The sequence below is a fragment of the Magnolia sinica genome, chromosome 3 (genome assembly GCF_029962835.1).
Source record: "Magnolia sinica isolate HGM2019 chromosome 3, MsV1, whole genome shotgun sequence".
Lineage (NCBI taxonomy): Eukaryota > Viridiplantae > Streptophyta > Magnoliopsida > Magnoliales > Magnoliaceae > Magnolia > Magnolia sinica.
This window is the reverse complement of record NC_080575.1, coordinates 27,918,365-27,939,923: the sequence shown is the minus strand read 5'-3', so window position 1 is coordinate 27,939,923 and position 21,559 is coordinate 27,918,365. Positions and strand designations below refer to the sequence as shown.

The 21,559-nt window shown below is 41.2% G+C and overlaps 1 long non-coding RNA gene across 1 annotated transcript; it reads right to left on the bottom strand.

Annotated features, from left to right (window-relative positions):
* Positions 1 to 557: 557 nt before the first annotated feature.
* On the bottom strand, positions 558 to 16,719 carry LOC131239743 (uncharacterized). Its single transcript, XR_009168368.1, has 2 exons — positions 16,267 to 16,719; positions 558 to 1,091 (listed from the first exon to the last, which is right to left on the bottom strand). It is a non-coding gene; the product is annotated as an uncharacterized LOC131239743 (long non-coding RNA).
* Between the last annotated feature and the right edge of the window lie 4,840 nt (positions 16,720 to 21,559).

Sequence of the window (21,559 nt, the reverse complement as noted above, 5' to 3'; positions counted from 1 at the left end):
CTATAATTTATACATGTGGAGTTGGTGTGGGACTCTCCGAACTCGATCTAACCTGGTTGGTGCCTGGCACTTAGCCACTAGATCTCAAATATTTGTGGATGAAGTCACGTGATGCGCTCAACAATGGTTAGATAGACATTGAGGTTAACATCTCATCTTGGTATGCCAGCGACACGCTTGGAGTCGGCATCTCATCCTGTTGTGGATGCGACACGCTCAACTCTGACTGACTCGACTAGTTGATGATGGTGAACAAAGATTTTACCAATCGCCTAATCAAATTTCTTACACAATTGAAAAAAATTATATGCATAAATAGGAGTCTTTTTTTTATGATATTTGAATGGAACTAGGATTATTATTCTTAGACAATATCGATACTAGGTTTTGGTTGGAAATTAACGAGGTTTTTCATGGAGAATACGACCGACATTGGGGTTTCCTTTAAAATTTAAAAATTGAGGGTTTCTTATATAGACGGGTTAGCAGGTTGAGCCATAAAAGGCGGGTTAGTAGACTAAACCCAATTGTCATTAAGCCTACAAGTTCCCTAAGAATTAGCCCAAATAACCAATTGTCATTAACCGAGTGTCTAAAAGATACAAGGACCAACAAGCCAATTGCCCATAAGGCCACAAATAAATTATACACTCATTGCTCAGCGAGACCACTATTGCAACTCGCAACTTCACTTTTTTTCTTAAAGGTTCTCGTAACTTGCCTAATATCACGCATTTCTAATATTTTCCTCTACTCACGAGGGTTGTCTATGTGACTCCGACTTAGTAACATCCAAAATGAGATGACTCTAATGAGTCGCACCTGGGACACCCTGTTGAAGGTTTCAATCTGATCTTGAGATAGAAAATCTCATAACAGTTCAAAGTCAATTCTACTTAACCCTTACATATACACATGAAAGGTGACAATAAGATGTCTCGACTCACAAGAACACAAGCGACTTCAATTTCCCCAATGTTGGGGGAATGGGCCTTGATATGCTGTTGTTATACAAGTCCAAGCTGATTGGGCTCTTCAAGTTACCAAGCTCAGCCGGTATTATCCTGTGCATATTGTTCTTGTAAAGTTATCTGCATCGGCAGTTGAGAGGAAGAAAAAGTTCTATAAATAGCCAGCTACATGTATCATATATCATGTTAAACAACAGATGAGGAAAAGAAGACGTGTTCGCCTGAATAATAAGCGATTAAAAGCAATCAAACAATGAACTTCTTTCTAACAGGCTAACCCATTTTTTTCTTGAAAATCAAGGCATAGCCCGAGGCATCATTCAAAAATCTGAAAACTTGACTTCACTAAACGTACGACCGCATTAGCTGACTCTAAGACTTGACTTGACTCAATATTTAACTATAAAGGTTGAGAATATTAGGATTTAGGAATGTTAATAAATGTTTTAATATATATATATATATATATATATATATATATAAGCAATTGGAAAACATAAATCAACGCAACAATACCTCATTGGTTAAGGCTGTTGCCTCCTTTATTTGCTGTTGGGGGTTTTGAATCTCACTCATAACATAATTATTTCTAATATATAATTTTGTCACTTTAGGCAATTGACTCGGTCCAAGCCACGCCGAGTCAACTAAGCCATTGAGTTGCCTCAACAAGTCTCTCTGAGTCCAGGCTAAGTCAGGCCCATTACCAGATTCTCAAAATCTTAAGTCGAGTTGACTCAGCCGAATTTTGAACAAGTTAACTCAGCCGATTTTTTAATTGATTCATCTGAGTTTCAAGTGAAGCCAATGAGTTTTAGAACTATTGCCTAAGGCATTGCTGAAGAAGATAATTTCTGCCAAACAGCTGGAAATATGCATCGGTGGTGCAACATCCTACAAGCTATGCTACAATGATATCATTGAGATAGGACTCATCAGAAGAATGACATATCTGGTTAGAAGTATTAATAGTGCAAATAAAATTGATGTGGATACCAGGGCATTCAAAGTATATCAACACAGGAGGCGTGCGTTACCCGTGTCAATGTGGTTGGATGACGGATACGGGTCGGGTCTCTAGAGGTTGAAGACCTTACACGTGTTCGTGACATGTGTAAGTTGCTTATAGGAGACACTTGAACCGTTGGATCGCGAGGATGGTGCGATCAGACCATTGGATCGTCACCGCCCACCTTCATTACACCACCTTCACGGCGCTATCATCGGGGCCTATCGGGCATTTTCAATTTGCATTTAGTTTATGAACATTTGACTCATTTAAGTTTTGAGACAGTTTGTGCACAATTTTATGCAAATTTTTTTTTTTTAACTTTTTTTAGTAGGGGTATTTTGGTAATTTCATGTAATTACGAATTTATAAGGGTTGGTCTAAACCTATAGCATGTCATGTTATGTTTATGAAAAAAAAAAAGATTTTTTTGCTTCTGACGATTTCGTCTTCGACTTCCGGTGATTGGAAAAGGGCGTAAGGCCCAGGTAAACGATTTCTCATCCTCTATTTCTTTCTCCTTCTCTCTTTTCTCAAGGTACTCTTTTCTTTAACCTCATTCTCTTCTTTTTCTCTTATAATCTTTAGATCTAGAAGCCAAATCTTGTTTCTTTTTATCTAAATCATTAGATCTCAAAAGATTTTCATCCCCACATAAAACCCATCACCCAAATCTAAATTTGAAGAACCATCAATTCTTTTCTGAAATTTTTAAATTTCCCAATCCAGGATATTCCTATTTTTCTGGATTAGAAAATCCACTTGGATAGTTAGACAGACCTATTGCAAGACGAAAGTTCTATCTTTCGCCGAATCCAACTAAACTCAGATTTTAAGATTAAATACTTCATGTTTGTGATGGATGACCATAATCAATATTATATTAACCTTATTTCTTTCTTGTTTTATGATGTATAAGGCTGATATTTTGTTTATTTTTTAAGATTGCATAAATCTGACCCTTTCATATACCATGCTCATTTAAGGTTGGATTAGGTCATCCTACATCAATTTTTGGTATCAAAGCATAAGTCCTTGCATTGGGTCGTCTTAGATTGAGTTATCAAGAGTCTAGATTTTTGTTTTTATTTTTTTATTTTTTTCTAGGGTTTCATGCAAAGCATATAGAGTCTAGATATGAAAATTTCAGATTTGCACAAAAAAAAAAAAAAAAAAAGTCTAGATCTGAATTTTTCCACATTTGCATCATTCTAAAAGTTAGGATCGTCGGTGTCCATAGTCTTGTGTCAAAACAATCTCCTAGAGTCGTGTTTTAGGAAACCTAAGTTGAGTCTTATTGTGTATGCCTACTCGGACTGGTAGAGGATTTGGTCTACACCCGATTTTAAATATGGAATAGTTGACTGAGATGATGAACATGATCAACCAATGTTTGGCCACCATTGAGGCGCAATCTAGGAACAAGAATACTCATATGGATCATATAGAAGCGTCCCTAAGAGAAATCTCCGACATTGGATGGGATGAACAGTCTCACGTAGGGGGAGTAGTTGAGGAACGGGTAGGAAATCGTGGTAGAGGTCGTGGAGCACGTGGCCGAGGGGTAGGACGTGGAGGGGCGCGATATCCGCAGCCCGCTGTCGAGTATCAAGACCGTTATGATGTCGATGAGAGGGTCTTAAAGAGTGTTAAAGTAGATGCTCCTAGTTTTGATGGGCGTCTTGACCCAAAAGCATTCCTTGATTTGTTAGCGGATATGGACCATTATTTCGAATGGTGTGAGATGTCTGAAAACCAAAAAGTGTGGTTTGTGAAAATGAAGCTTGTGGGTCAAGCTAAATTGTTTTGGACAAATACGAAGCGTAGGATCGAGAGATCAGGAGGTGTCCCAGTCACGCATTGGGTAGAGATGGAGTTATTAAAGGAAAAATATCTTCCTCTCTCTTACCGTTAAAAGCTCCTGGATCAATGACAAGCATTATGCCAAGGATGTATGTCAGTTAATTTGAGGAGTATATGATGCGGTGTGATATTCAAGAGGATCCCTTAGTGACGCTGGCGCGTTTCAAGGTGGATCTTCACATGGATCTACAGCGTGAGCTTATGACCCATGCAGTGAGTGACTTGGATCAGGCTTACCAAGTTGTACAGGAGTTAGAGCTTTACCTAAAGTCTCCTGTTACGAGGCGCTTTGAGTCCCGAGACTCTACTGTTAGATCTGGTTTTCAGGGAACCAAACCTAACATTGGAAGTCAGCCTAGGGCGCAGGCTAGTGCACCGCCTAAGCCTAAGGATGATAAGGGGCAAAGGTGTCTTTGGTGTCAATCCTGGCAGTGGTAGTCACTTGAGATGTTATGAGTGCGGAGGTACAAGTCATTTTGCATACCACTGCACGGCATAGACTCGCGGGAAAGCCTTAGTCATAGACGAGTCAAATGAAAATGCGGATGACATGGGTGATTATGAAGTTGAGAAATATCATCCAGAGATAGGTGCTAGTGATTATGAAGAAGAAGAACCAGAGACTGCACCACTAGCTGTAGTTAGATGTGCTTTAGCGCAGGCCAAAGAGAGTGATGATTGACGCAGAAGCACAATTTTCTATACGTTTATCAAGAGCGGTGACAAAAATTGTAGAGTCATTATAGATAGTGGTAGTTGCACCAACGTGGTCTTAGCTAGCACAATCACTCGTTTGGGTTTGAAGCCCATCCCTCACCCTCAACCTTACAAGGTTTCTTGGGTTGACACGTCTTCTATGCCTGTGTCCTAGCAGTGTTTAGTCCCCATCCAAATCGGTTCATATAAAGACATGGTGTGGTGTGATGTTTTACCTATGGATGTAGGTTACATCATTCTAGGGAGGCCATAGTTATACGATAGAGATGTCACGATTTTTGGTCGCTCGAACGTGTACATTCACGCATGAGGGCAAAAAAATCAAGGATTAATCCATTGCCACCCAAGAGCCACATGAACAAGGCTAGGGATGTGAAAACGAGTGAGTCAAGGAAGGATGTGAGGAAATCTATTCCGGAGTCTCTATATATCATAAATACAAAAGAGTTTGAGAAAGAGACAGGATGATTCGACAGTGTACGCCCTAATAGCTAGGGAAGTTACACCCAAGGTTTATGTAGAGAGTTACCCCCTGAGGTAACTTCGGTTCTTGAGGAGTACAGTGATGTATTCCCCGAGGATTTACCGGATGAACTTCCACCTATGTGGGACATCCAGCATGCCATTGATTTCGTCCCGGGATCTACTTTACCAAACCTTCCTTATTACAGGATAAATCCTGCAGAGCATGCAGAGTTGCATAGATAGGTAAATGAGTTCCTGCAAAAAGGTTTCATCCGTGAGAGCATGAGTCCATGTGCCGTACCGACGCTACTAACACCTAAGAAAGATGATACGTAACGGATGTGTGTGGATAGTAGGGTCATTAATAAGATCACGATCAAGTATCGGTTTCCGATACCGAGGCTTGATGATATGTTAGACATGATGGCCAGATCCACCATTTTTTCCAAGATAGACCTCAAGAGCGGGTATCACCAGATACACATACGCCCAGGAGATGAGTGGAAGACAGCATTCAAGACGAAGAGTTGCATCTGAGACCTTTGGCTTGACTAATGCACCCAGTACTTTTATGCGTGTGATGACCCAAGTTTTGAGACCCTTTATGGGGAAGTTCTTAGTAGTTTATTTTGATGACATACTCATATATAATACCACTAAAGAGCTGCATCTCAACCACTTGAGGCAGGTCTGTAGTGTCCTGAGGGCGGAGAGGTTATGTGCGAACCTTAAGAAATGTTCATTCCTGTCTGATAGGGTTGTCTTCTTAGGGTTTATAGTGTAGTCTGTAGGGATGCGAGCAGATCCAGAAAAAGTCAAGGCCATAGTTGACTAGCCTGAACCGCAAAATATACATTAAGTGAGAAGCTTTCATGGCTTAGCCGCATTTTATCATCGGTTCATTCGAGGGTTTAGCACTATTATGGCTCTCATTACTGATTGCATTAAAAAGGGAGAGTTCATATGATCTAAGGCCGCAGCTAAGGCATTCAAAGATATTAAGGGTAAGATGATAGAGGCTCCCGTCATGCGTCTTCCAGATTTTTCTCAAGTCTTTGAAGTAGCGTGTGATGCTTCATGTGTAGGTATAGGAGTACTAAGCCAAAAGGGTCATCCAGTTGCCTATTTCAGTGAGAAGCTGAATGAAGCAAAACAAAAGTATTCTACCTATGACAAAGAATTTTATAAGGTTGTACAGTCGCTACGTCATTGGCGTCATTATCTTCTACCGCAAGAATTTGTCTTGTTTTCTGATTACAAGGCTTTGAGATATTTGAATTTTCAATATAAGCTTAACCCAAGGCATGCCAAGTGGGCAGCGTTTCTTCAGGAATATTCATTTGTCCTGAAACATAAAGTTGGGATCAAGAACAAACCAGCCGATGCCCTTAGTAGGAGAGTGACATTGCTCAACTCCTTAGGTGTAGAAGTTGTCGAGTTTGAGCAATTGAAAGACGAGTATCTCATATGTCCAGATTTTGGGGGAACATATGTGTTACTCTTAGGTGCTTAGCATAGTTCGGGTGAGTTCATGCTGAAAGATGGTTTCCTTTTTAAAGGAGACCGACTTTGTATTCCCCGCACTTCCCTCTGGGATTTCCTTGTTTGGGAGCTTCATGCTAGAGGTATTGCCGGCCATTTTGGTCGAGATAAGACCATTGCCCTAGTGGAGGTTCGATTTTATTGGCTAAGTCTCAAGCGAGACATAGCCAAAATTTTAGGGCAATGTCGAACATGTCAACTGGCAAAACAGAAGAAGAAAAATATTAGATTGTACACGCCATTGCCAGTGCCACACGCACCGTGGTAAGACATCAGTATGGATTTCGTGCTTGGACTTCACAAAACAATTAAAAAACACGATTCCATTTTTGTGGTCGTGGACCGTTTCTCAAAAATGGCCCACTTTCTCCCTTGTTCTAAAACCTCAGACGCGTCCAACATAGCTAAGATCTTCTTTGAGGGGGTAGTTCGATTACATGATTTGCCTAAGACCATAGTGTCTGACAGGGACGTCCGGTTTACTAGTTATTTTTGGAAGACATTATGGCATATGATGGGTACGAGACTCCGGTTCTCGTCTGCCTACCATCCTCAAACTGATGGCCGAACTGAGGTTATGAATCGAAGTCTCGGAAATCTACTACGATGTTTAGTGGGTGAACACATTAAAACTTGGGACTTAGTCCTGCCAGTCGCTGAGTTTACATATAAAAGTTCAGTTAATAGGTCTACGGGTATGAGTCCATTCAAGATTGTTAGTGGTTATAAACCTAGACTACCCATAAATTTGTTACCTATGTCAGTCACCCAGAGGACCTCAGATTCAGCCGATGCATTTTCCTATCACATTCATGAGTTGCATGCAGAGATTAGGAGGCGGATAAATGCTAGTAATGAACAATACAAAATTTCAGCTGACTTAAATCGTAGAATTCAAGAATTTAATGAGGGTGATTATGTAATGGTTAGGATGAGGCCAAAACGGTTCCCACAAGGTATTGTTAAGAAGTTACAAGTACGCAGTGCTGGACCATTTAAGATTCTAAAAAAGATTGGGTCCGATGCGTATGTTATAGATCTTCCACCTCGCATGGAGATTAGATCAACATTCAATGTGGAGGATCTAATGCCTTATTCACGCCATCCCATAGACCCTAATTTTGTTCCAAACCATTGGCCAATTTCTGAATTTTCTTCCCAACCTACACCACCTATGCCTACTATACCTGAGATAAGAGAAGAAATTGAAGGAATTGTGGATGAGCAAATTGTTTCCACTCGAGACGGTGGATTTCAGAGGTACTTAGTGAAGTGGAAGAATGGACCATCATCCGACTGTACATGGTTGACAGAAACAGAGTTGCAGCGACTAATCCAGATTTGTTAGAAAAGCACAAGAGTTTTATCTCGCCGGAGTCGAGATCTTCTCAGCCGAAGGGAGTTGATGCGGATACTAGGTCATTCAAAGTATATCAACGCAGGAGGCGTGCATTACCCGTGTCAATGTGGTTGGATGACGGATACAGATCGGGTCTCTAGAGGTTGAAGACCTTACACATGTGTTCATGACATATGTAAGTTGCTTATAAGAGACACTTGGATCATTGGATCGCGAAGATGGTGTGATCGGACCGTTGGATCGTCACGGCCCACCTTCATTACACCATCTTCATGGCACTATCATCGGGGCCCAGCAGGCATTTTCAATTTGCATTTAGTTTATGAACATTTGACTTATTTAAGTTTTGAGACAGTTTGTGCATAATTTTATACGAATTTCTTTTTTTGAAACTTTTTTAGTAGGGGTATTTTGGTAATTTCTTGTAATTGCGAATTTATAAGGGTTGCCCTAAACCCATAGCATGTCATGTTATGTTTATGGAAAAAAAAAAAAAAAAAGAGTTTTTTGCTTCTGACGATTTCGTCTTCGACTTCCAGTGATTGGAAGAGGGCGTGAGGCTCAGGTAAACGATTTCTCATCCCCTACTTCTTTCTCCTTCTCTCTTTTCTCAAGGTATTCTTTTCTTTAACCCCATTCTCTTCCTTTTCTCCTAGAACCTTTAGATCTAGAAGCCAAATCTTGTTTCTTTTTATCTAAATCATTAGATCTCAAAAGATTTTCATCCCCACATAAAACCCATCACCCAAATCTAAATTTGAAGAACCACCAATTCTTTTTTGAATTTTCCAGATTTCCCAATCCAGGAAATTCCTATTTTTCTAGATTAGAAAATCCACTCGGATCGTTAGACGGACCTATTGCAAAACAAAAGTTCTATCTTTCGCCGGATCCAACTAAACTCAGATTTTAAGATTCAATACTTCATGTTTGTGATGGATAGCCATAATCAATACTATATTAACCTTATTTCTTTCTTGTTTTATGATGTATAAGGCTGATATTTTATTTGTTTTTTAAGATTGCATAAATCTGCCCCTTTCATATACCTGCTCATTAAAGGTTGGATTAGGTTGTCCTACATCAAAAATGATAGCACAATCAATCACTAGAATAAGAAAATCCACACAGTAATGACTATTGACATCAAGTGACACCTACTCAAAACCTGGAAAAAAAAATTTGAAGATCACATTATAGGCCCACATGCTTACTCATACAAGCAGAAAAAACAACCACAAACCCAACTAAAACGTGATTTTTTCTTTTTTTAAGTATGCGAAAACATGAACGTATGACACATTGGAGCCCAATATTTAAAGATTCCATACTACGTTGCTTCTTCTTGTTCTTTGCATTAAATAAAGGCAAGGGCAATGCCACGTTGCATTTCCATGGTGAAAAAATAGTGTCACTGAAATACCTGAGTTATGAGTTCCTCGTTCGATAGACACATACATAAATTTTAATTACGAAAAGTACCCACTAGCGTATTCCTTCAAAAAAGAAAGAAATGTAGAAAGTAACCACCAGCATACTACAACTTGCAAGACCAACTAGACAAATAAAAAAGCTCGCAGGAAGCTATGGCATCATAAATACAAAGGCATCTATCGAAGAAAATTAATGAACCAAAGAAGGCACTAACAAATATTGTAGATGTTCAAGTTTTCCAAGTTCAAGTTACCAGATGGCCTGTTAAGTTCGAATTTCCAAGGTCCCTAAATAACAAGATCATCACAAAATAAATAAATGTGTATAGCCGAGATTTCTTTCTTGATATGCAAGAAAAATACTTTTCTAAAAGGGTCGCATAATATAATATGAACCCTACAAACATCAACAAACATTGAACTTAGTAAAAATCTAAGGTACAAGAATACTTCAATGGTTCCAGCCCTTGTCATAACAAAAGACATCGCAAACGACCGATGAGGATATCCGAGCACTTACGGCTAGACGATCATCACATGGGGCCCACGAGGCCCAAGTCGCATTCATAGCCATCATTGAAGACCCCACACTGGTAAGATGCGTGTTAGTTGCTTGTTTGGAGCGTTTGGACCGTTGGATTGCATGGGCACATCGATTGGCTCGTTGGATCACGCACAATGGACCTTTGGACCACTCATGATTGTGGACCACTCCATTTGTCATGAATAGTTTAGGATAGTTTAGATTTATTTGTTTTGAGTAGTTTTTGTCATTTATTTTATTATTTTTGGACTATTTTATATTTTACTTGAGATAGGGGGGTTTTCTTATGAGAATTGTTTCTTGAGAGAGGTTTTTGTAAAAGTCTCTTTTTGATATTATAAAAGGTTTGGACCCCCTTTAGGGTTTGATTATTATGACACATGAATGCAAAGAGTTTCCTCTCCTTTGCTATGTGATTTAGTAATTCATCCTGCGATGGGCTTGATGGTGTGAAGCCATTTGGGGAGTGATTCCCCTATTTATCCTCTTGTTTTCTCTCTCTCAAGGTAGTACTCTTCTCATCTCTCTTTCTTCTTCTTCTTCTCCTTCTTTTTTTATGATTATAAACCTAGACCTAACCAGTGTTGTCATGTGTGACCGCATATGCGCATATATCCATATGCAGATCCAATATGCGATCGCATATGTGGCATATGCGAAAATATGCAATCGCATATGCGACGTATGCGATTGGCCATGGCACATTAAATTTTTTTTTTTTATTTTTTGCAAAATAATAATAATAATAATAATAATAATTTCTTTCAAAAAATAATAATAATTTATTTCTTCTTTTTTTTTGAAAGATAATAATAATAATAACTTTTTGCCTATAAAAAGGCTTCCAAACCTCTTCCATTTGCAATATTCTCACCCCAAAACTCTCTTAGTCTCTTCTTCTCTTATATTTCTTAATTCCAAATGGTCTTAATCTCTCTCTCTTACATTTCCTACTTTCAAGTGATCTTAATCTCTCTCTCCTACGTTTCCTCTTATCTTGGAAGTTGAAAGATCAAGATTTAAGCACTTTCAAGTTTCAAGGAAGATAGCTTGTTGATTTTCTATAATAATAAATAAATAGCTTGCTGATTTTGTTGTTACTTCTTACTTGTCAATTGTATTGTTGAATGTTGATGACTTGATGTTTAATTGATTTTATTTCTCTCAAATGTATTTTAAATATGTAAAATTAGTTATCTATTAACTTTGGAAAGTTCCCCTTAGTTTCTTATATTTTTTTTAGATTTTTTTTTTTAAAAAAATCCCTTTTTTAAATCTTTTTTAATTTTTCCAAAAAAAAAAAAAAAACTATGCGATTGTGCGATCGCATATGCGATCATGTGGACCTAACCTACACCCAACTGAACTCAAACTCTAGCCGTGAACAGTATCCGTACAGACAGCCCCAATCCATGACCCCCTTGCTTCGAATTTTCGACTTCCCTCTTCCCTTTGATCCCCCTTACAAAACCCCTAAACATAAATCCCAAACCCTAACCCTAAGATTCCCAAATCCCAAAATCCTCAATCTTTCCAAACCAAAATCCTCAAATATGAACCTTAATTTGAATTTCCCCAAAATCCTATTAACCCTAAACCTAATTTCCCCAATTTTCTCTAACCTATTAACCCTAAACCTAATTTCCCCAATTTTCTCTAACCTATTAACCCTAAACCCTCAAATCCATATCCCCAAAATCCTAAACCCTCAAATCCGTGTATCAAAACCATAAATTCCTAGTTTGCTAAATACTCTAAACTTATTCCCTACATTCCCTAACCCTTAAAGCAGCCCTAAACATGCAAAACCCTTGGAACTCAAGTGATTCCGTGAATGTTCAGATTTAATACATATGCTAAGTGGGAGTTCTATCTTCTACACGATCCTAATTACTTGATACTTTATAAGAATCACATTGTGGGACTGTTAAGTGTTTTGAACCTTAACATGTTACAAACCTGAGTTTCATTAACTTGTAGTAGTTTAACGTTATTTTGTCTTTTGATTGCTCTAGTTAATCCGCTATCTAGTTTCAACGCATTATATTTGGTTAGATCATCCCATCTTGCATCAACAACCTAAAACTTCTCTCAATCAACCAATCTCACCATCCATCTTCTACTCAAGCATAAACCTAGGATTCACTAAAGGGAGAAAACACACTTTTTCTAAGATTCTTGAAATCCATTCATTTTTCTAGATGGACTAATCAACCATCCTCAATTGCTTCTGCAATCTATTTAGTAATCAATATCCCAGATCGTAGACAGTCGTCGTCGTCAAAACAACGACAACAATCATCAAAAAAAAAGAAAGCCAAGGGTAAAAAGAGGAACACTACTTTTAATTAACAAAAATAAACTACACAACCAAACCAATAAGGAAATTGCAAGAATAATTCTATCGACCCTTAAATTTGACAAAATTACACTTTTCACTAAATCTTGAGTCCTGACACAGTACCCGATAGATATTTTCCACCACCATATGCTAAACCCAATCATCAAAGTAAAAGCTTGATGGTTACAAGAAAACCCCTACCAATCCACTGTAAATTCAACCAAATCTAACATCTCCTGCACACAAAGCTACAAGCTCGCTTGCCCCTAAGTCGAGTTGTACACGAGTTGAGTTAGCTCGCTCGACTCAACTCGAAAAAGCTTGACTCGTCTCGGCTCAAAACTGGATTCGAACCAAGTTGAGCTGGTTTTTGGAGCTCGAAAAAATTTCGAGCCAAGTTTGAGCTTGACCAAGCTCGACTCGAACCCCAACTCGAATCGGCTCGGTAATTTTGATCTTGGTGTTGCTCGTCGAGTGTTTGATAAAATGACTCAACAAAGTGTTGTTTCTTAGACTGCCATCATATTAAAGTATTCTCGAAATGGGCATTCGATGAAAGCTGGAATAAACAAATTAAAAAAAAAAAACTTTACATTGTAGAACTTCCTTCGTATCTTAATCTTGATGCTACTCACCAAGTGTTTGATGAAATGATTGCAAAGTGATATTACTGTTTTGCATTCAAAGTGTGAAAGATTGAAGATGCATTTTATGTATTTGGAAAAATGTTGCACAAGCTCGAACTCGGCTCTAGCTGGCCCGAAGTGCTAACCAAACAGAGCCGAGCTGGTTAATCAGGCTCGAGGACCGACCCGAGCAAAGTTTGAGCTAAGGTTGGTTGTTGGCCGAGCTGAGTTTTGTCAAGCTCAACTCGGTTCGACTCATGTACAACTCTACTCCTAACAAACACAATCTACACTTCACGCTGAAATGCACCACTACAAAAGCAGACCTATTCCCATCAATTGACTTTAATTTCAACTTTACAATTTCAATCGTAAATTCAACTAAACTAACATCTCTTGCGCAAGAAGCTACAAATTCCTTGTACCCCGAAGTCCTCAATAGACAATCCAAACTTCAAAAGTCCACGGCTGCAAAAGAGTACTATAAATTGACCTCAATTTCAACTAGAGTTGTACACAAGTCGAGCTTGGCATGGCTCGGCTTGACCAGCAACCAACCCCGCTCAAACTCGGCTCTGCTTGGTCCTCGAGCCTGACTGGCCAGCTCAGCTCTGTTCGGTCAGCAGCTCGGGCCAGCTCGAGCCGAGTTCGAACCTGTGCGACATTTTCTCAAACACATAGATTGCATATTCAATCTCACACACTTCAAGTGCAAATAAGTAAAAGCACTTGACAAGCATTTCATCAAACACTATGTCAGCAACATCAAGATCAAGATATGAGGGCAGTCCTACAATGTAAAGTTTTTGTGTGGGAATTTGTTTCTTCAATCTTCCCTCTAGAGCTGGGCAAGATCCGACCCGATCCGACGGATCTGGCCCGATTGAACCGGTCGGATCCGATCTGACCTGAACCGAAGGCCAGGATCAGGTCGGATTGAGTAAGCCCACTAAGATCCGACCGCACGACGATTCGAGTTCAGGTCTGTGGCCAATCCGATCCGGGATCCAATCCGATCATATCCAACCGCACAACGAGTCCCATTTTCCTCTCTCTCTCTCTCTTGGAACTTCGATATGAAAAGACAAGCCCAAAATCGCTTATGGAGATGGGCAGCTTTGAAAACTCGGAGAAAATGATGGTTTTGAGATAGGAAGATTCTCAAGAAAACAATTTCTTCTTCTTTTTTTTTTTGTTCTTTTGTTTTGGGATAACAAAAGACCAAAAACCATTCTCCACATTTCAAAATCGGTTTCCCTGACCACATCGGACTCGGTTCGGGTCAAGCCTGCAGGGCATCGGATCGGATCTAGTCAACTGACCCGGACTCGGTCCCGGATCGGATCGAGTTCGGGTCAGTCAGTTGAAAAATTCGAATCGAGTTGAGTTGGACCCAATCCAGTCCGACTCGACTCGATGCCCACATCTACTTTCCTTAAATACCCATTTCAAGAATACCCTAATATGAGAGAAGTTTAAGAAACAACGCTTTGTTTAGGCATTTCATCAAACACTCGACAAGCAGCATCAAGATACAAAATCACCGAGCCTCCGAGTCGATTCAAGTCGGGGTTCGAGCCAAGTCAAGTTGAGCTCGGGCAAGCTTAAACTCGGCTCAAAATTTTTTCAAGCTCCAAAAACTAACTCGACTCGATCTGAATCCAGTTTCGAGTCAAGGCAAGTCGAGCTTTTCCAAGTCGAGTGAGTTGTCTGAGCTAACTCAACTCGTGTCCAACTAGTTTCAACTTTACAATTCACCCACAGAAAACTCCATTCTTTCTAATCCAACCCAAGAGACAAAGTCGTAGCTTCCAATCCCTTACAAACACAAAGAACCTTGTCAATTGACCTTAAATTCAACAAAATAACACTTTGTCCATCAAGTCGACATTCTCGCTTCTGCTTTGTCCACACCTGCTCACGTGAGAGCTCCCCTCTGAGTGGAACACTCCCTTACCGATACATTTTTACATCCCACGGCTTTGGCAGATCACTTAGCCCCGTTCATCTTCAGTGCGAGAGTGCTCGATCCGTGAGCTATTACGCACTCTTTCAAGGGTAGCTGCCCATATGAACCAAAATAATAATAATAAAGTATGACTTTTCTAACCTCAATGGGAGAAAAAAAAATGCCTCAAAACAAAGTCCCATAATAACCACCAATTACAAACCCACCTTAAATCCGACAAAGATTACCACTTCAACTAGAGACAAATATACAATTCTTTTGCCCCAATTCAAAGAGTTGTCACCACAACTACAAGAAGGGTCAATTCAACAAAAAATACAACTAACACATAGGGTAATATCTTTTCCAACACATCAATCAAATAACAAGATAAATCCTAAGTTCAAAGAAAACCCCCATGAGTACAGGAGGATCCTACCAATGAACCCCATATTCAATAAGAACTATTATGGAAAAAATCGAGCTGACCTAACATATGAGACATGTGGCAAAAAACCATCAGAGCAGACTCCCTGAACTACCAAAGTACTTACTACTAGGGAAGATGAGTAAGAAAACTCAATGACCGAGCTAAGTCAGTTAATCCGACTCTGAGATAAGGTTCATCGACAAACCTTGACCATGGATGCCAACCTCGATCACCTCGACCACGGATGCCCACCTCGACCATGGACGCCGATCTCAACCTCAAGCTCGGGATAGAAATGTCCGGAGAGAATCTCATGCCGTACATGAGCAGGACTACCCAGCGAGATCGTAGCCAAAGATCGCACTAATCGAGGCATAATCGGAAACATACTCGAGAGCATATTCTAACTCCAATACGGGCCCCTCTAGCGTATCTCGCAGATCTACTCGAATACGCAAGCTGCCTAGCAAACCTATAAATGAATCACCCCGCATAAGGGAAAAGGGACGCACAAAGATTCCGACTCTAGCCATACCTACCTTGAGTTCATCTACCGGACTTAGGCATCAGAGGGTCCCCAGCTACAACCAGCACCCCGAGTGTCATCCCTTTTCTCCATCGAAGTGCAGGTACCTGTTACAGGGTTGACCAGATTCAAGCAATAACAAGAGCTACAAACCTTCCACCACAACAGACCAAAAAACTAAGACTTCAACAACAAGGAAATTCAAGCAATTACCCTTCAATTCAACCCAAATTACAGTTCCCCACAGGACCCCAACATGAAATCTAGAACACTTAGCACTCCAACAAATACCCTGCATTTAGGGTTTCACGCAAAACCCACGATTTTTCCACCTCAACGAAAAAGAAAAACCCAAATATCAAATCAGAACACTACAGGACGACACAGACTAATCAAACAACAGATCGAAAAAGTTTGAAGAAGAAGAAGAAGAAGAAGAAGAAGAAGAAGAGAGAGAGAGAGAGAGAGAGAGGATGAAAAGATCATCTTACAGCCTTGTGACCCGATTGTCCTGATTGCAGGTGATATGGAACCAGGTGCACGAATTGACAAACGTCGGCTCCCAGCTCTGGAGCACGTTGTCGGGATCCGACAGGCTCCGCCGCAGCGTGTAGAGAGCATCCCCTCGGTGTTCGCCACAGCCAACGACGACAGTAGCAGAGCTAGGGATCGAGAGCCTGAGATGGGTGGAAGACGACCATGGATCTAAGAACGAGGGGTTAGAGAGAGCTAGGGCTAGGGTATTTCTGGGATTTTTTTTCGTGGGCTAATTCTAGGGTTTTTGAGAAGTGGTTTGGAGAGAGGAATAGGAATTGCAGAGAGAGATTGGGTTTTGAAGGGGTATTTACAGGAACAGGAGAAATGCGAAATGAGTGGAAGCCGAGGAGAGAATTTGTGTTGGGAATTGCAGAGGAAAACGACCAAGCTCGCGACGGACGGTCCTGTGCTAGCCAGGGGTGTACAGGAACCGAGCTAGCTCGGTTAGCTCGCTCGGCTCGACTCAAAAAGGCTCGATTCGACTCGGATCGAACCAGTTCGATGGTCCAATTACTTTGACATTGATGTTGCTCACCAAGTAATTGATGAAATGACCCAACGAAGTATAGTTGGTGGCCAGGAAAGTATGTATATAAAACAAATTCTTTTACTTTCTTGTTTTTTATGTTGCTTCAAAGGTGTATGGTAAAATACATTGATATATGTGAAAAAGTGAGATTTTGAAGGTGCAGTCTATGTACTTGTAAAAATACTGTACGGACAAACTTAGCTAGGTCTTGACTCGGACTCGGCTCAAATTGGCCTGAGTTGCTAACCGGACCAAGCTGACCTGGCCTGTCAAGCTCAAGGGCCAAGCCGAATTCGAGCAGGGTCAGCTAGTGGCCATGCCGAGTCAAGTCGAGCTGGCTCAGTTCAACTCCTCGTACACCCCCAATCCTATTTGTCAGGGCCTCGGTGGACTATCTTGATGCATATATGCTTTATTCATGCCGTCCACTTACTTTGACGTATCTGTCTGGGTCAAGATCCCAAAGAGGAGTCAGATCAAAACCTCGAGTGGACTACACCACAGGAATCAGCCTGGATTGAACTCCCACCGTTGAAAAATTCCTACGGCCCACCGTTATGTTTATTTGCCCTCCAACCTGTTGATCTGTCCACATAGACTGGGATGAAGGGAAAACATAGATATCAGCTTGATCCAAAACTTCACTAACCCTAATAACTTTTCAACGGCAGGCTTTCAATCCCCACTTCTTCCCATGGTGTGGCCCATTTGAGTCTTCGAACTGCCTATTATGTGTCAAAATAGATTGACGGCGTGGATGAAAATATGCATCACGGTGGGCCTCAAAGGCCGTTGACAGCCGTCCGTCTCTAGCTAGGTCATGGTGGGGTAGTACCGGATCCGGAAATTATGGTTGCTTTTTTCTTTGTGCCCGGTCTCATCCACTGACTACTGAAGTGAATTCATAGTCCGCTAGTGATCCGAGCTGTTCATAAGGTACATGAGTTCCATTGACAGAATGATCATATGCATTCTATGCCGGGCTGGATTGGATTACATCGATCAACGTTTCCATATAGGTCTTTTTGTTTGATGCTCTAGCTATGTATGAAACTTGATACACATGCACTTAGAAATGGTAAATCTGGCCTGCATCAGTTAAAATGAAACCGTCTAAATTGTGGGAATCACTGTTTCTAAGTTATATATCTACTACGTCGTGAGTGTGTGGGGTGTGTGTGCGTGTGTAAAAAAAAAGTTATATATCCAAAAATCAGATTGTTGGCACAATCCTAACCTCTGATCCATGGATACCTGTTAGTTGAAATAGGGCCATCGGAAATATATCTTTTGTAAGGATGACTTCTGATTTATGCATCTAAACTGATGGACGGATATTTTACAGTTTAATTTGAATTACTGGTATACTTGCATAAGCTTTTAAGTAATTTATAAGTGCTTGTGTATCATAACCACACTCCATTAGAGTATTGAGTTTTTTCGAACTTATTTTGAGAGTGTATGATGCTTGATACACAGCACTCCAAAAACATGCCCAAGGGAATTACTCAAATTAAATTACATAAGTTGTGAAACTCGTTGCCATTATTGTACAATACCAAAATCAGATTGATTGAAATAGGCCCACCATGATGTTTATTTGCCATCCAACCTGTTCACGAGTTCACACAATCCTACATGAGGGGAAAACACAAACACAAGGGTGATCCAAAGCTTACGACTGTCTCCAAAAAGTTTTCAATGGTAGGTGTTCAGTCCTCACTTCTTTTTATGGTTCACTTAATATTTCAATATGTCTCAGTTTTAGACTCACGCCAGATCTCCCAAGACTGGAAAGTGATCGAGGCAAAATCCATTGCCCTTCCGTGTCTCTATCTTTATCGGGCTATCCTAAGCTTAGAAAATATAACGGCTAACATTATATATATATATATATATATGGAAATGCTCACCTGTGAACCACTACATACGAACTTTTTTGAGAACCCATCATACGTGATGTGGATCCAAAATCTGAACCATTCATGTGAAGCAGCACCTCGTGAAACTCCCCGGGACCAAGTTTTACTTTGATCTAAAACATTGATAGGCCATGAAAACTGAAAACAGTTTCCTCCCTTGATTTGCATTTCTCTTTGCTATGGCCCACCAGAATCTTAGATCGGGGTGAAAATTTGTCACAAGGGGTTTCATGGGATTCCGCATCACATGGACTGTTCAGATTAGACACCCATGACACATGTGCAAAGGTGCACACGTGCATAGGTGCGCAGGGGAGCATGACTCTCTCTCTCTCTCTCTCTCTCTCTCTCTCTCTCTCTCTCTCTCTCTCTCTCTCTCTCTCTCTATATATATATATATATATATATGTGTGTTATGGGAAGATCCGAGCCCCATACAATCCTGAGGATCGATATCTTTTTAATCCGGTCGAATACACAAGAATATCCGAGATAATGAACGCTACTGAGCAGAAGGAAGATTTATGGTGGCTCTCCCACTCCGAAACTAGTGATCGGCTCGGATTAATCTGAGGCTAGAATAAATAGTGTAGCGCACGATCCTTTGCTGATCGACCAGATATGTACTCGCATCAGTTATGGGAAAACTCACCTTGACAGGACGGGTCCATCGCTCGATTTGGAGCTCAGAAGGAAGACCTCCAGTATGCTTAACAAATAAATGAAGCTGTGTCACACTCCGTCCAAACCAAAGCTCGGCTTGGATTCATGACACAATACGCATCTAACAAATCAACGGTAAGGCCTCAGAAAAAGAACATCACGTCAGGCGTGAACGGATTTCTAGACGACAACCCTAGGTCGAGCAAGGAGAGCTTCCACCAATGAAAGACGACCTAACTGGGGCCTCATCCCCGTCCTCATCTTCATCTGAAGAAGGACATCCGAGCCGGGGCCTTGTCCTCGTCCTCGTCCTCATCTTCGTCCAAAGAAAGATGTCCCGAGCCAAGGTCGGGGCGGAATGTGGACATCTCAAATGCTAAACTAAGAAACTACCTTAAGCAGATGTGACCGATAACCTTGCCCACGAATATGCTACACGATCCTTGGATTGCATGCAATATCTCCACGATCCGAAAATCCTATCGATTGAGTAAATCATGCCAGGATTAATGGACCCAGACCATCCAATGGTCAGGTATAAATACAATAAGACTTCATTGCTACAAGTACTCAACATCTTGCACTCTCCCTCTACTCTTCAACTTAGACCCACATTCTTTTGACTTGACTTAGGCATCGGAGGGTCCCTCGGCTTAGCCAGGGTCTCCTTTGCTAATCCCTCATGCAGGAGCAAGGTTCCTCGGAGTTACACCGTGCAGAGTGGAGGGTGGTCCAGGTTTTGTCATCAACATTTTTGGCTCCGTCTGTGGGAACTTGATACGAAAAGTCAGGTTCCTATCCTTAAGCATAATGGCCAGAGGAAAGAAGAAAGTAGTAGCTACAGAACCGGAGCAAAACGAACAGACTCGCTCCTCTTCGCTACTTCACGCCAAGTCAGCACCAAGGCCGTCCCAGCGTTCTCGCAATCGGGCAAGTAAGTATCGAGTCATGCTGAACGAAATACAGCCCCTGCAGGACGAAGTTAACCAGATGAAGCAACAATAGGAGCCACAACCACGCCCTGCTCAGGAAAATCCCGTTCCTGAGCCGATTGGCCTGGTCATGGAAGTTAACTCCACGCCGGGGAGTATGAGGCCCGAGGGACCTCAACGCCCCCGGGCGCCAGCTTCGGTTCAGAATCCTCCCCCAACCCAAATTCGAGTCTCGGCTCGGAACACCGTTACTCGAGCTCCGACAAATACCTTGATCACCTCGGCCCTGGCACCTACAGATCTCCTCCACGAGCTGGATCGAAGGAGAGGAAGAAGAACTCCCGAGATAGAAAACACCCAGGAGATAGTCGCTGAGAACAAAGATCCTTGGAAAACACGGTTCACGGAGCTCAACGACAAGATTCTGACGCTGAAAAAGAAGCAGCAGCTATTATCAGTTCTCGTCGTCGTTCAGGCAATGATGGAAGAGATCGAGCCTCCTTTCACCTCGATAATCATGAACGAGGTGATGCCACAGAGGTTCCGGATACCTCCCGTTATCCAATACTCCACGTCCGATGACCCATCCGAGCACGTGGAAGCCTATCGTTCGTGGATGCAGATCCAGACGGTAATGGACGCAATGATGTGCAGGGGGTTCTCGATTGTACTCATAGGATCCGCTCGGAGTTGGTACCATCAACTGAAACTTAATTCCATCGGTTCATTCGCAGAGCTTAGTCGATTATTTCTTACCCAGTTCATTAGTGGTAAGAAGAGTCAAAAGCCAAATACCCACCTGTTCACCATCAAACAAGAACCCAAGGAGTCATCAAAAGACTACATCGCTCACTTCAATGAAGAAGCGTTATAAGTGGAAGACTATGATGATAAGATGACACTCTCTGCCGTGTTCGGTGGTCTAAAAGAGGGAAGGTTCACCTTTTCCATCGAGAAGAATCCGCCAAAGACATTAGCTGACCTCATCACTAGAGCTCAGAAGTACACTAATAAAAAGGAATTCACTAACGCCCCGCAAGAATGTCCAAGTAATAGACCCAACCGACAAAAGGAAGAGGCCTAGGAATGAAGAATCTCAACCGACCAGCAAAGGATCTGATGATTGCGCCCCTCGCGATCATCGCCCGAGCAGAAGGCCTGAGGGAAAATTCCATTCCTACACCCCCCTTAACACATCCAC